The sequence below is a fragment of the Chinchilla lanigera genome, unplaced genomic scaffold (assembly GCF_000276665.1).
Source record: "Chinchilla lanigera isolate Chin_1 unplaced genomic scaffold, ChiLan1.0 scaffold00132, whole genome shotgun sequence".
Classification (NCBI taxonomy): Eukaryota; Metazoa; Chordata; class Mammalia; order Rodentia; family Chinchillidae; genus Chinchilla; species Chinchilla lanigera.
In genome coordinates, this window is record NW_004955533.1 from 3,159,710 (window position 1) to 3,176,361 (window position 16,652).

Consider the following 16,652-nt stretch of genomic DNA (forward strand, 5'->3'; position numbering starts at 1 on the left):
ACAATCCAGTATAGATATCCTGGACCTGGTATTATTCTTTTGGAGACATTACCAATGGGGGAAACTGAATAAATAGGATCTGTCTGTATTATTTTCACAACTGCTTGTGGATCTACAATTTTCTCAGTAGAAAATTTTAATTTAAACATCACAGAGAAGGTTTGAGAGTAGAGCAGTTGTCATGGAGATAAATACATGGGAGATGTTGGCAGAGTGTCAGGAAGGCACTAGAAGCAGGGTGAACAGCCCCTGCAGAACGCTGAGCTGAGAGAACAGTGTGCCCAAGGTGAGCTCTGTGTCTCCCATACCAAAGGAGACGGGAAGCTACTGGAAGGTGTAGAAGAGATATTTAACGCTGATGTAATAATGTGCATGTGTTCACCCACCTTCCCAGTCCCTGAGCAGGCAGAGCTGAGTCCAATTACATCCGGGAGGAGAGAGTGGCACAGGCAGACTCCATGGCTGGAACAAAGCTCGCAGAGCATGCTGCAGCACCTCAGGCTCTCCTCTCCATGGACACAGCTCCCGGGAAGCCGAGTGTTCCAGAAGACAGGGCTGCAGGAGAAAAGCGAGCTGCCTCTTTGCACCACCCTTAGAAGGAGCTTTGCTAGAGTGACCCTGACCCACAGAGAGAGCTACACATGAGTGACAAGATGAGCTTCATGCGTCACGCCCTGTGACCTCAGGGCTTGCTTGAACATGCAGCAGGCAGGACTTGACCTGCCCACTGCTGAAAGGCCTTCGAGGGGAGTGGACTTCGTTGGTCTATTTTTCAGCAAGACTCTCAGCCTTTTTGAGAATGGGCTGAAGTGAGAAGCAGGGGATTCTGTCCAGAATATGACAACCCCCAGGTGAGAGCAGCTTGAACCACCATGGTCAGACTGCAGAGGGCAATTTCTGAGGAGACTTGGAAGAGAGGCTTGGCAGGGTTTTCTGATGGAGTAGATGTGTGAGCCTCAGGGAGGAGCCGAAGCTCACATCCAGATTTCTATCCTCAGTGGTTGTAAGAATGAGGTCTCCACTGAATAAAGAGGTTGAGTAAGGCAAGTTCTGCCTGCGGAAGATGGGATGAGGATACTTGGGGCACTGTCAAGTCTGACACTCTGTCAAGTCCAGGCAACAGGTCTGGGCTGGAGCCAGGCAGCAGGGCAGAGGGAGGCTGAGCCTGTCTAGCTCTGTCCTCCGTGGGCCCTGCTACCCGGCCGGGGTATCTGTGGTTATGGGTGGCTGTTCTTCCTTATCTAAGTGCCTGCTAAGGTAGTGCAACCCCAAACAGAGTTGTGCTATGAAAAAGTCTCTCCTGAAGGATGAGAGAGGCCACCAGGCTTGTCCTCCACCTCCTCCTTCAGAAAATCCCTACAAGGGGAAGACTGTGCTCCTACATAACTGTCAAGGCCTTTCTATTATTATTGTCTCCTGATACTGAAGATTGAGCCCAGGGAGCGCTGAGCTACACCCCAAGCCCTTATTTTAAATTGTATTTTAAGGATATGATCTCACTAATTCGTCCAGGCTCTGCTTGAACTTGTGATCCTCCTGCCTCAGTCTCCTGCCTCAGCCTCCCCAAGTGCTGGGATTACAGGTGTATACCGCCTGGCCTTGCTCAACTAGCTTATTCTTGATCATTCAAAGTCATAAGGCTTCAGTTAGGGCCTACAAAAGCTTTGCCCTCGGCACCATCATTTCTGGTTCCCAGCACGTTCTGATCCGTGGGAGCTGCCATGTTCTGTGACGCTGTGTGGGTCTCCTGGTGGTCACCATAGCAACTGCAGCTACCAAAGAGGAACAATACCAAAGCTGGAGCCCATCACCAAGATGTGCTTTGTAACACAAAGACCACTCTCATATGCAGACGAGTGTGAGACCTTAACCTCACTCTTAGATGAAAGAGCACACTGGGCTTTTGTAGCAATTGGTACTCTGCTCTTTCCTGAACTGCGAGAAGCACCAAGCATCAGTCAGCAGGTTTCTTTGTCCATGTAGAAGAGGAACAAACACAGATCCAGTTACTTTGTGCTACAATTTTCCCGCTTGGCTAAGGATGAGGGGGGCTGGAATGGGAAGAGTTTTTCTAAGGTCCCTTACTGCCAACCCATGGCAATAGGATCCAGAAGGGAGGTCTCACTTGCAAATGTGTGCTTTGGGTCTTTGGACCTTTCCTGGGGTAAAATTCCTTTTTCTCCACTCGCCCCCTCTACATTCTCTCTTATGTGGGCGCCCACCCACACCCCCCACCACCACCACTGAGCAAAGGAGGAGTTAACCCAGATGCATGTTCGTGCCAGTCTGGGTCCTGCCTGATCGCTGTGAAGTGCACATCGAGGATGACTTCTCTCCCTCCCTCTCCCATGGAGGTGGGTCAGTGGACAGGCCCCAGGCCCTCCACTCACCTGAGCGACTTCCTGCCATCTGCCAAAATCACTCCCCCAACCGCATGCCTCCTGCCTTTTTTCATTTTGTGCCTAAATTAAGATTATGGTAAGGTAGGGAGACCTAAGCATTTAACTTACTTTTTCTTTATTTTTCTCTTAAGACATATGTGGGCATCTCATTTTGCAACACGGGGCAGCAATCACTGGTAAGATTTGGGGCTGTGCTTCAGGCCGAGGGTTGTGAGGGATTCTTATGAGACTCCTTATAGAGCTTGCTTCCCCCTCTGCTCTATGCTGAGGGAGGATGCAAGGAGAAGCCACTGCCTGAAGCTCAGAAGAGAATACCAGATCTCTAAACTTCCAGAACTGTAGGAAAGGAGTTTGTTTTGCTTATAAGTCACCCAGTCTATTATATCTTATTATGGCCTCCTAAACTACATCAGTACTCAATTCATAGAGTTTTAACTTCAACAAATTTGATACAAATTTAATAGTTCATGCGAAATACTCACAAGTGTGCATAATACATGATAAAGCCTAAATTCATGTCAGCTGGTATTTGTTTACTAAGGAAAGTAGCATTTTTCCATAAGGGACGTTCCACAGGCCCACTTCTGATTCTGGGGAAAGAAAGAACACCAAGCACCTTACTTGTACCAGGGCACCAGTTGAGGGATAGTTGACAGCACCACGTATAAGGACTGAAAAACACAGAGAGAGAGAGCAAGAGCGAGAGAGAGAGCTCACAAATGTAACCACACGACAACCCATTATGCTTAAGGAGATACATTCCATGTTCCAAAATAGCCACCTTGCAAGGCACTGTTAAAGCACAATTTAATTGGGGTTGGTCTGCACACGGACATGTGCAATTAGAGGGACATGGTCTATGCGGCTCTACTGGAGGTGTCTAATGCCTGGGGGCTCTACTGGAGGTGTCTAACGCCTGGGGGTGAAGGTTCTAACATCCTCTGCAGTTCTGCTTCCATTTTCCTGTTACCTCCACACCCTACTCATGGCCAGAGTGATTCATCTTGATCATTAGAAATGCAAGCTCTTTCCTGACACTTCCCAGTCATGGGCTGAAAATATTCTCCCTCTGTAACTTGGTCCCTGTGAATACCAGTTCAAGATTCATCCTGCATAGCTGCCTCACCACCGACTTCCTTTGCCTTGGCAACCAGCCAGTGGGCCAACAATATTAACAATATAATTTTAGTTTTTGATTCACATGTATTAATTGTATGTATCGCTAGGCTTCAGTGTGATAGCTCAACTCACATATAGACCATGCATGGGTCAAATGTAGTGTCCCTTTATGCACCTCCTCCTCCTCATTCCCAACTTCTAGTAAGCACTGTTCTACATTTAGGTCAACTTCTTTTAGCTTCCACATACAAGAGATAACGTGCAGTGCTTGTCTTTCTGTGTCTGCCTTATTTCGGTTAAGACAATGTTCTCCAGTTCTATCCATTTTGCTGGGAAAAATGATTTAATGCTTCTTTATGACTACATTATACTTCATCATGTATCCATCTGTTGATGGGCATCTAGATTGATTCCATTGAATCCCTCACTCTTTAATTTCCTGAAAAATTAAAACAAATATTCAAAGGGAGACAGAAATTGAGATTATCCAGCCAATTCCAGTGATTTGTCAGTGTTGTCCTGGTAACTCTCTTGTACACCAAACCCACAAGTTAAAGGAGGAGAGGTTTATTTTAGCTCACTATTTATAGAGGTTTCAGTCCATAGTTGTCTGACCCCAGGGTAGGGCAGACAGAGGAGAAACAGTCCATGGCAGGGCAGGCAGGAAGCAGCAAGAGTTCCTTCTTTCTCTTTTCATTTCATCCAGGCTTCAAGCTTATTGGTTGGTGTCACCCACACTGGGGTGAGTCTTCCTTCTTCAGAAAATCCATTATCCACACCTATAACTAGCTGAAACCAATCAATGAACTAAGCCAGTATCACATACTTATGATACAGTCACTCACAAAAGCCCCACCTATGAGCCCAAGAGGCTTGGGGTGTCATCTAGATATAAGCCATAATAAAAATGCTGTCCCTTTCATATACTGACCTCATTTCCTTTGGATACACCTTACAAAGGGGAATATCTGGATCTCACAGGAAATCTATTTTTAATTTTTTGAGGAATGCCCACACTATTCTCCATAATGGCATACTAATTTACATTCCCACTGACACTGTATGAGTTCCCCTTCTTCCCATCCTTGATAGCATTTGTTATTAGTTTTAGTAATAACCCTTCTAACTGGACAGGGACGGTATCTTGCTGTGGTTTCAATTTGCATTTCCCTGGTGGCTAATGCTATGCAGCTTTTTAGTATATGCATTGACTATTTGTATTACTTCAGAAATATCTGTTTAGATAAGCTCAGGGATCCACATCTGTCATCCTTTCAGAGGCTGGGAACCACCTTGAAAGACCATGTTTTGGGGCTTCAGCATCTTGCTCAGAATCCCCATGTGTCTTAAGTAAGTCTTCCCTGGCTCCCTGTCATACTGTCATCAATACTGGGAGAGTAATAGCATGACTGCCACCATCACACTTTGATCATTTTATCAGAAATATGGCACAGGCTCTCAGACCACGCTGCAACAGTGAGCGATGAAGACACCACTGCTTCCAATCAGTCTGGCTTAGTTTTCTGCTTCCTGCCGCTCCGCCTCCTTGCTGCTGCCTGCTGCCTCACCTGTTCTGAGGTTATTGCTTCTTACTCAACAGGAAAGAAGGGAAATATTGATATTTAAACTACAATATACTTTCTAGGTGAAAAACTATAATTGTAGGCTTTAGGGACAACCAGCATTTTCTTAGGAAGCCTTTAAATAGACAAGTTACCTGTGAGCCAGAAGCGTTCTTTATGAAAACGGGGAAAGGATGTGGACATTGGAAGCATTTTGATGGCTGTTAGCCATCCTGTAAATGACAGGAAGAAATTCTCACTCTTAACTCTTCCTTCCTAAACACACGTTCCACTGTTTACTCCATTGTAGTTAGCCCATCATAGAATAGGGATCTAAAAATACTGCACACTGTACATCCCAGCATCAAATCTACATCAAGACAGGTCCAGCCAAGTCAGCTTCGCCTTCAGAGAACTGCTGTCTCAAGATGTTTTGGACAGAAATCCATGCAGTGCTAATGGCTTCTGTTCACCTAGGGATCTCCCAGATTGCTCAGAAGAGTCCACTTGTGAGAAATGTCTAAGGTAAATTCTGTGGGGAATACTGCATTTCCTGAAAAATTAAAACAATTATTTAAAGGGAGTCAGAAATTGAGATTATCCTGCCAACAGTTCAGGAGCCCAGCATCCCAGCTGCCCAGAATTGTGGATTTTCAAGGAGAGCGCTTTCATTTACACCAGCCTGGGAGAGATGCAGTTGGAGTTTTCTCAAGAATTACTCATGAAGCAAGTGCTTTATTCTTCTCATTTATCTTCTCATTTGTGTTCTTTACTCTTGGCCTTTCTGACCCACATCTGCATCAGGAACCTTGAGATTTCTCTCACAGCTGGAGATATGGGTCTTAAAAATCTACATTTACAAAAAAATTTCCCAGTAATTACTTCAAGTGGAACACAGCCCCCCTCAGAGCGTCATTTGGCTCTTCCCTGAGGTGAGCCCCGGGGGAAGTCTACATATTGAAAAAGGAGCTGTGACTTGGGAACTTGCTTTGGTTTTTACCTTTCTCCTTGTTAGTGACAGGAGTAAGTTGTTTATGGGAGGTAGGAAGTCTTCCATGATGGGGCTCACCATGACAGAGCGAGGTGGAACGGTAGGTGCAGTGCTACAAAGAAACCCAGAAGGCAGAACTGTTTCGTGGCTCTGGCAGTGGAACTCAGGACCCCGCACACATTTAGCAAGTTCTCTGTTGTTGAAATACATCCCCAAGCCCAGAACTCTTGACAAAAGGCTTTTTGAAATTTAATGACCAGATGCTCTGTATTTATTGTCAATTACTTAGTAAGAATTCTAGACTAGATCTCCAAAACCCAGTAAACCAGTGCCACTCAAATCCCTTTATATCTTTCATGTGTATGAAGCATTTGCATCTTTTTTACTAAGTTCCAAACAGCCAGGGTCTATGCTGTGGGAAGAGTAAACAATGAAAAAAGCCATACATTATGTTAAAATCTGAAGCCACATGAAGAGACAGCACCACAGGCAGTGTTTACAGAACGTAACAATAGCAGAGCTTTCCCTTCAAAGGAAACACAGGTTTCTGTTACTCCAAATTCTTGCCTTGGGAAACATTCACTGCCGCAGATGTGACAATTATATGTGTCCCAGTTACAAGACACAAAACTGTCCAGCAAATGAGAGACTCCCAGCAGCCACTTCTAATGTCCAGTATTATTGCTGTGTATGCCTGGAACTGTAGCCACTGCATAATTATGTCAATTGTGACTGTAGCACCTTAATACTTAGGAAATTCTTCTGAAAATATGCTTTTCTCACTGAGAAAAGCTATGTTTTGGGGTATGTGTATGCTATTGTGAAAACTTGTATCCATGGATACAACTGGACCACTGTCTTCGGATGTCCTAATAAATGTCTCGCTCAGTTCTGCCTCTTTGTACTCACGTGCCTCTGTGTGGTGCACCATCAGCTAAATGCAATGAAGGAGCTCAGACCAGACTGTGGAAAACTACTCCTGAGCACACGGGACTGATTCCACAAAGTTCCTAGAACTCGGCGCTGGAGAGACCTCTGTGGACCCAGAAACGTTCATGTCCTAGGAGATCGTGAAGAGCTAAGTCAGACAACCCCCTTTATCCTCGGCCAGCCTGCCCTCCCCTCATTACCTAGAGCAGGCATTTGGGGATTTAACACCTTTAGATGTGTCTTGAATTGCTGATTCTTTACATTTCCTGCTGATATGTTTGTTTTTTCCGTTGTATAACTTGAGCTCTTTGGAGGGATGAGTCAACATTTAGAACGCCTTTATAACTCCTATTATATTGAATGTGGTGCCTTTGGTATGCACTATTAGTATTTCTCAAATCTCTAAAAAGATAACTGAAACATAAATGCAATCCAACAGTCCATATCTACACATAAACCTTTGTATGGTCCAGCATGGCACCATTGCAATGCAGGAAGCACACTGGCTGGCCGGACACTGTCTCAGGGCATAGTTCACAATCAGTTTTCAGGCGTTATATTGTGATGGTCTATGGGTGGGCAGTATGCTGCTATCAAAACAGGATTTCCAACCCTTATTTTAAATCATCAGTTGGGGTTAAGTACCAAACTCCTTTCACTATCTGAGGTTCTTAATGAAATCTCTGACTTGTTTCCTGTTCACCAAATAGTGTATATATCTAATGGGATTCCTCATAAAACATAAAGATTGTTATTACTCCTAGACTGTCCTAAGATTCCTAAGAAATCAAATACAAAGGACATGATGAAAAGGCATACACTTTATGTTTGAAGGCAGCCTCTTATCTGACCTTCTGCTTAAACAGGGGAGATCAGCAGCCTGGTACTGGAGTGAAATCTGCTCCCTGCCCCTGCTCCCAGGTGGTCTCTCTCTGCACAGACACAGATGTCTCCCTGTGAGCACAACTGCACTCTAAGTCCACACGTCAGCTCTTTATCTTTCCTTCCTACCCAGGCACTTGCCCTGGGATGGGTGGTTTGGAAACACAGAACACAGACAGAGAGAAGAGAGAGATTCTGACAGCTCCCTGCAGGACAGGAACCTATCTCTCCCCCAACTTCCCTGTGGTCAATACGCTTGTCTGAATTCTTCCTTCATTTTGAGTCCTACCCTTTACTTTGATCTTTTTTCCAGTGTATGGAGAAAAGCTAAGTTTATGAAATACAATATAATATTAACCTTAACCATCACCGACACTTGGGAATGGAATTCCTTTTATATTTCTGGCATTAGAGAATTACATGGCATCACTTTTAACTTCCTTTCGAAGTGGTAAATGTATGATTTGTGTCTCTCTGAATGAATCAATTTGTCTTATATATCAAATCTTTACTACCCAACACAGATCTCAACATAAAATCCGTTAGATGTACCTAAAACACAACCATCCATAAGTTACACTTCCTGAATGATACTTCATTCTTCAGAGACACTGGAAACAATTCATGGTCTCTAGGAGTGTGCTATTTTAGTATAATAACAGCATAAACTGTCCCTTTATTCACGGGATAGGCAACTTATTTCCAAAAAGCAGTGAGAATGTGATAAAAGACATGTTGGTCCAGCCAGAGATAAGTCAGGTCTATGTCTGGAGCCAGCAGGGGTCTGGGATGGCGGAGTGCAGATCTGGGCTGTTCAGCTGTATGCTCGACTCTACCACCAGCATTTTCTCCTGCACCTCCAGTGTGCCCTCCTGCAGCCTGCAGTAAGGATTCCAGTGATCATCTCCTCTCTGAGTTTCTCAAAGAGTAAACTCAAGTACAAAAACTCAAGTATGTGAGAAATCTTTTTGCCTTATTGATTGATTGATTTCGGGTTTTGTTGTTGTTGTTCTTTTCCAAGACCGGGTCTTGCTATATAATCCAGGCGGGCCTTGAACTCACTATGTAACACAGGCTGGCCTCCAACTCACAGCTGTTCTCCTGCCTCAGCCTCCTGAGTGCTGGGATTACAGACATGTGCCACCACACTCAGACCAAAAATATATTCTATTATTAAAATACATCCTGAAACAATTGTATTTGAGCACTGAAATAATGATTCTGTATGCTTCAGCCAAAAGGAAAGGGTTAGAAATTATCTTCTAACCAATTACTGTTTTTTTTAGCACATGTCAGCAGTACATAATGATTACATTCATTGTGGGGAGTTGGTATGTGTACATTACACATCTTAGTCCTTCTCCCATCCGCTTCTCTTCTCTCCCCTCCCCCTCCATCCCTAACAGACTGTTGGCTGATACTAGCCATAATGCTAGTGCTTATGTGCAATTCTGAAACCCTTGAACACTGGACACCCAATGCTGATTTTGAATTAGCCATCAAAAGTCATCAGCCAGGCCAATGTGATTCAGTGGAAATCTATCTGTAGGACTTATTTATTCCAGCGTAGGCACTGATCCATTACACAGCAGGAATGTCAGTGTGTTAACAACATGCTCTTCTCTTGCACATTACTGGGGTGCTATGTGCATTCTTGTACGCACCATAGTACTTAAATCAGAAGTGTCCTAATTTCAAAATATATCTGGCCCTGAGTTTTGTATAAAGTATTGTAGACTTACCATTCACAGTAATAAGTTATATTACAAGATTTAGTCACCTGCAAGATTACATTTAACTGTTATCTATATGCAATCAAAATAATTAGCATTGTGAATAAATACATAAAAATATAAACATAGCTGTGAGCAGTCTTCAGACATGAGTACTTCCCTACTACACTTTTGGTTTTCAAACAGTTGAAGAGAAATAGTTTTAATGCCCAGCATGGGAAATTCTCTTTGTCCTAAGAAAATTCAAGGTATTTGAGAATATCCTCCTGGAAATGCCTTGTTCTTGGTACTGCTGAAAAAATTAAAGCTATTAACTACACAGGCACTGGGAAAAAAACAGCACTCTTTCTGAAATTTTCTAGTGTAAATCAAAATGATGATTCATCCACACATGTCTGAATGTATTCCATTTTTACTACCTCGGTTTCCCATCATTGCTAAACATGTTAATAAAGCTTATTTGTAACATTTGTAAATGTTACTCCTGTGACTATTAAACTTATACTTCATTCTGTTTCCTGAAGCTTTTGTTATAGTTATATAAAAGTTTCACAAACTTCTTTAGAAGTTTAAATTAGAGATTTATGTTGAACTTGAGACTTATAGCCCCAGTGTTTATCTGAATTTCTTTGATCTAACATCAGACTGAATGTGTAAAGAGAAGCAACAGATTTTTCTTTACAAATATTGCTTCTGGTGGGATCAAAGTTCAGTGAAAATGAAGTTTTCTCAAGGGGTTTAGACAGGATTTCTTCTAGGTTAGGTTGGATAACTTTGTGAAATCAAAAGGAAGAAAAACACATTTTCTGAGCCATGTAGAAATTCTGAGGAGAATGCATTCAAAACTGAAGCCAAAGATTTGGAATTTAATACTTTAAAAAAAAACATGGATTTGTATCTTTATTAGAAATGCTTGTTTTACCCAGTTGAACATGTCTTATTCATTTCAAAAGTTGCATGATGACTATGTAGTGTTGGAAAATAGAGATTAACAGCAGTAAAAAAAAGTGAGATACATTTCACTACAAACCAGAGAAGACATTGTCCACCCTGGTGGATGTGGTCACACCTCCTTTTCTTTAGAGAGACACACACACATTGTTAACAAGATGAGCTTGTACTGGATATATTTTAGAGCAAATAGTGTAAAAAACTTATGCAACATTATCCTGTGCAATAACAAAATCCCTCAATTGTCCAGTAAATATCTTCTACCGTAGTTTTGGCCAAGTCAACCTGTTGGCAGGGGCCCTTTTACCTTCTTTCATTTAGCACAGTTTACTTACTGTCCCCTCCCTTTACCCATGATACCAACTGAATGAAAAATAATTTCAAGTCCCACTGTGCTGAGGAAACCTTTCATCCTCTTGGCTTTGTGTGGTTACTTCTCTGCAGTTTCTTGGTTGAACCCTCCAGCTCTTTAGATTCTACAAATAGGCAGATAAATCTGAAAGCTCGATAGTTTCAGAGTTCATCTTCTGCGATGTTGCGGACTTGATATTGCACCACATCAGGGGGTAGGACATCTGGCGGACCAACAGCTGGGGACAGGGGACACCAACTGAATCAGGATCGTGACAGTTTACTCTTCTGTGTGCAGTTAGACTTCCCTCACTCCTTGCAACTGGGCCATGTCAGGTTACCTTAGTGCTATGCATATAACTGGCTCCCCATGAATGATATAAGAAATGGTCTCAATACCACTTAATAATCCTGTCCCTACGTGGTACCATAATGATGATTTTTCCAATTATATCGTCTTTCATCCCTACTACTGCAACCTACTTTCTCATATAACAAAAACTTTATCATCTGGCGTTATTTTCCCACCTTTCCTATCATTCTAACTGGAAAAGCAAGATGAAGCACCAGTTTTGAGAGAAATAGCATGACTTTTAATTGTTTTGTTCTGGCATTCTCTTTCCTGAGTGCAATAAACTGTTCTATTTCACTGATGAAATGTGTTCCTACCTACTGAGGGGGACCTCCAGGCCCTATTGATGTGTCCCTGTCAGTCTGTAAATGCTTTGGCACTTTGTACTTTCTGATGTTCCCTGTACCAACATCTATCAACGGGGTCAGGGATTTAGTCACAAGCAATTGAAGAAAGCCACACACAGTGGCTCATGCCTGTAATCCCAGCTACTAGAGAGGCTAAGCCAAGAGGAGCATAAATTGAAGACTATCCTGGGCAACTTAGCAAGATCCTGTCTCAAAATGTAAAATTATGAAACTGAGGAAAATGAGCTATGTATTTAGCTCAGAGTAGAGAGCTTGCATAGCATGCACGAGGCCCTGGATTCCATGCCTAGTACCTATTAGTCAACCAATAAATTAATAAGCCAAAAAATAACTGAAGGAGGTTAAAGTTTGACACCTGAGAGCTTTGGTTAAGTGGCAATTTTAGGGAGTTTAAATTTATTTCTGTCGATTTCTATTGCTTGAAAAGATCTAAGGTTTAAAAGGCCAAACTATTATTAGACATGTAAAGTACATCATTTAGAGTAATCACTTCATATTTGTACATGGATAATTCAGAAAAAAAAATTATCTGCTCTTCCTCCAAGAATTATAAAAATTTGCTTCAGTAAATTTTAGATATGCAGCCAGGTCTGATCTAAACTCCTTTTTTCACTTTCTCTTGCTGGAAAACTAGATCTAGACTCCCACAACTAAGTGTTTAAGCCCATCTGTTACAGAAGCATTCCTATAATATTTGAATTGATTTAGTGGGAGGCAATGGGGTGATGGTACAGCCAGCTGGACGTGGGACATAGGAAAAGAGGAAGGTACTCTCTGCAGGAAGGAATTGTCCATCAGGAAAGAATTAACTCAATTAGCCTTCCCATTCCATGAGGACCGCAACTGTGACAGCAGACTTCATGCAATATCTGGGACATAGCTATACCAAAAATTCTGCCCAAAACCTATCCTTCCATGGGTGGAAGGGAGTCAGGTCTTCTGTGGTTGTCCCCTGCCTTATGCAACACCAGTGCCTACCTGCCTGGAGCTTTATGCCTACTGCTTATGTCCGTATTTCCCACCTGCTTTGCCTGGATCTCAGGTTGAGTCAGAATCTTATACTGATTGCTATAGTCTTCTTCTCCTTCCTCCCTAGATTAAGGTGTATATTCAGATCCTGCGTCCCTAAATGCCTAACTTAAATACACTCTACTTTTACTCCTTCCTGTGTTTGGATGTCTTGTTTTTTTCATGATCCTGAGTTCTGCCCTGAATATTGGTTCTAGTTATCTACAATGAAATGTACATTTTTAATACCCCAACCCACAATTTGGAAGTCTAGATGACCTTCGGGCGTGAAGAAAACCCTTGTGTATCACTGGAGAAGCTTATGTGTGTTCGGTTGAGCCCAGGAACAACGGTAGCTTCTGCTGCATGTGTCTATTCTGCCTTGTCACAAATGGCTGTCATAAACTATGTTGTAATGGGGATTTTGTGGTTGGATTTTTGCTTTTCTTTGCTTTAGTAAGAAGCAGTAGGTTAGGTTGTCTCTGCTCAAAGCTAAGTGGGTAACACGGGTATTAACATTTGGCCTGTCAACATTATAATTCAACTGTCTTGATCTTGAGCACAACACTCGTATTCATGGTTGTCGTTGTTCTTAGATACTGCCTTTGCCTAGCTCTAAAGAACCTGCTTCTGTTGCTTTGGAGGTTGACCTAGACAATCATGTATTTCAAAGTTTCCCTGGTCACCCTAGTGTGCAGGGCAATGAAGAACCATACTGTACAACTAAGCATGAGTGCAAACAAAGTATCATATATCACAAATATCTACTATGGGCCCTCTGAGAGTGGAAGAAACTATTTTTGAGAAGGTAGAGAGTTCTGCATAGGAATTTTGAATAATTTCACTCTAAGAAAAATGAAGAGCATTATGTAGACAGATAGAGACTAGCAAGCAAAAACCCACTGGTGAGGGAATACAGAGCATGGCCTAGAAATGGAGGGCTGGCTGCTGGAGCGGGAAGCGCTCCCAACAAGACGGACGTGCATCGGGCATCACAGTCTTGCACTGGCCGCCAGACTTCCCCAGGCCGTTATAGAATCTTCACTCGAGTGCAATATGCCACAGACTGCATCTACAATAGCCCTTGTTCATTTGGTTTAAGAAATACACAAGCAACTAAGAATTCTCTCAGTTAAAAAAGAATGATACCAGAGAAGATCTGGGTTAGGATACCGATGAGCGCCTAGGAATCACAGCAACAGATACGAATGAATCATTGAAAAGTGAGAAAGAAAAGCCAAGCCTGTATATAAAATTGCTCCTGAGCGGACATTGTCCCCCAATTAGATGGCACATCCTGTTCCAGCCTCCTGGATAATGCAGCTGTGTAACGGATTTCTCCCACATGGCTGTACCTGTGTGTACACACAAACACAAAATGCATCCTGAACCTTAACCCACACCTCCGTAGCCCACTGTCTCTGTAGCTCCCTCCAGCCATTTCTTCTTCCCTCTGGTTGGAGAAGAGCTGCAAGCGTTTCTCTCTAACCATTTCAATGAGAACAAAGAGCATAGTAATAGATATTATTGTAATCATTGTCTTCATCTGTGATTAAGACATGAAAAAATTCTTCTGGTAATTTCTTGCCAAACAGGCATGACTTAAGATGGGTATAAACCATTCATCTTCTTTCTCTTTATAGCATCCTTTTATTATGATCCTCCTTAAAGGTCTTTCTATAAACCAGGAAGAAGTGACAGCCACTGACTTCTGGAAGGCTTTAAAAACTGTGTACACAGACTTGGAAGCCCCATGGGCTTTGCTTCATTCTTTTGATTGTGGAAGATGATTCTAGGAGGTGAAAGAGTGCGGTGTGGTTCAGGAGCACTGTGGAGACAGACAGGGAGAGTGCATGTGGTAACTTGATAGACTCCTGGAGAATGAGGTAAGGGGGAAGGACAGGATGCAGCCACCCGCCTTTTCTCCTTCTCCGCAGGTTCACTTCCTGTATTAGTCAATCTATTGTCACTAGGACAAAATACCCAACTTTCACAATGTAAGGGAGGAGAGGTGTAGTCTGGCTTATGGTTACAGGTCATCGGGATCCAAGGCAGAGACGACATGGAGAAGGATCTGGGTCTGGGCAGGGGAAAGCTGCTCATATTGTGGTGGCCAGGAAGCAGAGAGAGAAGAGAGGAGCCCGAGAGAGAGATAACCCTCCCAGATCACACCCCCAGTGACCGCCTCTGCCACCCACACCCCCTCTCCTACCTGCGAGCTGGCTACATCACCCCCACGATCCAGTTACCTTTCAAAAGCCTTGCCTATGAGCACATGAGGCCATTGGGACATTCTGGATTCAAAGCATAACGCATTACAAGAGACACAAAAGCTTACGAAAGACCTTTTGTCCCAAAAGATTTAGAATAATGCAATTCATAGACTCAGAGATTGGTAAAGCACATAGTATGGAAAGAGAAATGAAATGAGCATGTAAGATGAATGTATTTGTTTCTCAGAAAAAAACATAATAAATCCACCCAGGGAAAGTTAAATGCTCCTTGCACAGTCTGAGACTATTAATAAATTTAGCTGATGATCATGGAAATTAATACAGTGCTGAACTTTTTCATTACTGTTTTCTTGCTCACAGGACTGGAATTTTATATTAAAACCTGAATTATTCATGGGAGGTTGGGATGGATAGCATATAAGTTGAAACTGGGCTTTCTCCTGTGACATTATACGTGAGCACTTTACCAAACTGCCAGCTAACTCTCCCATGGCACATTTTAATCCATGAATGAGCTAATGTGGCCACGCGGATGACCGCCAGGGAAAGGTTCACCTTGTGTTCGCCTTGACTCATCACAATAAATTCTAAATGTTACCCGAAATAGTTGTCCTCTTTTCGTAAGTGACCTCCCTGCCATAATTCAAACATTTGTACACCCAGATGTCTTGGTGGAGGGCTTTCTGCTCGCTTGAGAAGATTTCTCTCTCTCTCTCTCTCTCTCTCTCTCTCTCTCTCTCTCTCTCTCTCTGAAGGTGCCTGGAGGACAGAGAAGCTGCAAGCTGGTCATGTCACAAGCAGAGCCCGGCTCCCACAGCAGTCTGTGGTTCTCCTGCACCTGGAGACCCATTAACCATGCAGTCGGTTTGTGAAGTAATTGGTATTAACGGGAATCTTCCTTTTAAGCTCAACCAAAGCGACTCCGTCATGCTTCACAGTGTAGGACCTGCCTCCTGCCGTTTTCATGCTTTTGTATACACTGAATGCATTTTATATCTGCTGTCATCATTCATTCAGCAGTGCTGGCTCACAAATGTATAAAATAAATGAGGAGAACTTTAAGGTGAGATATTCCTAGGTGAAAAGTTTGTATCCCTTTATGATAGTCTATACCTGGACAAGTATCCTAACTTCTTAGAGCTTAGGTCTCCATATATGTAAGAGTGTAATAATCCCTGTATCCCCAAGCCATGGTGAGAGGAAGTGAGGTAATAACGTGAGCTCGCATGGCAGCACTGGGAGTCTGCGGTGTACAAAGAAGATGCCAGATAATGGGGGGACGTAGACAGACAAGCAGTTCTTTGTTGGTAAGTTTTTAATTACATTTTCAATTTCATTGACCGATATTGGGTTATTCAGAATTTTCAGATCTAGAAAAGCAATTCTTGTAGCACGGCCCAGATGCCCAGTGATCCCTGTGTACAGAAAACTCCAAGCTACAGAGGAGGAGCATTCCATCTGGGCTGTGCAAATATCATTTTCAAATATTTGCTTTGCTTCTATCTCAATTTTGGAAGATCTTCTATTGGAATGTATGTGTGATTTCCTTAGAAACTCAACTCCCCTGGTTTCTTTGTACTTAGGAGGATGTTGCTTATTTACATCTATGTGTATTGAAATCTTTGTGGGGCATACTGTAAAACTCCTATCGAGACACTTACACAGTAATCAATAGGATGAAATACATAGCAAAAGTCTTCAACTGAAAGTTAACATTGTATGGAATCAGTAGTAAATGAAGGTCAAAGTTATACAGAAGTAAACAGCAG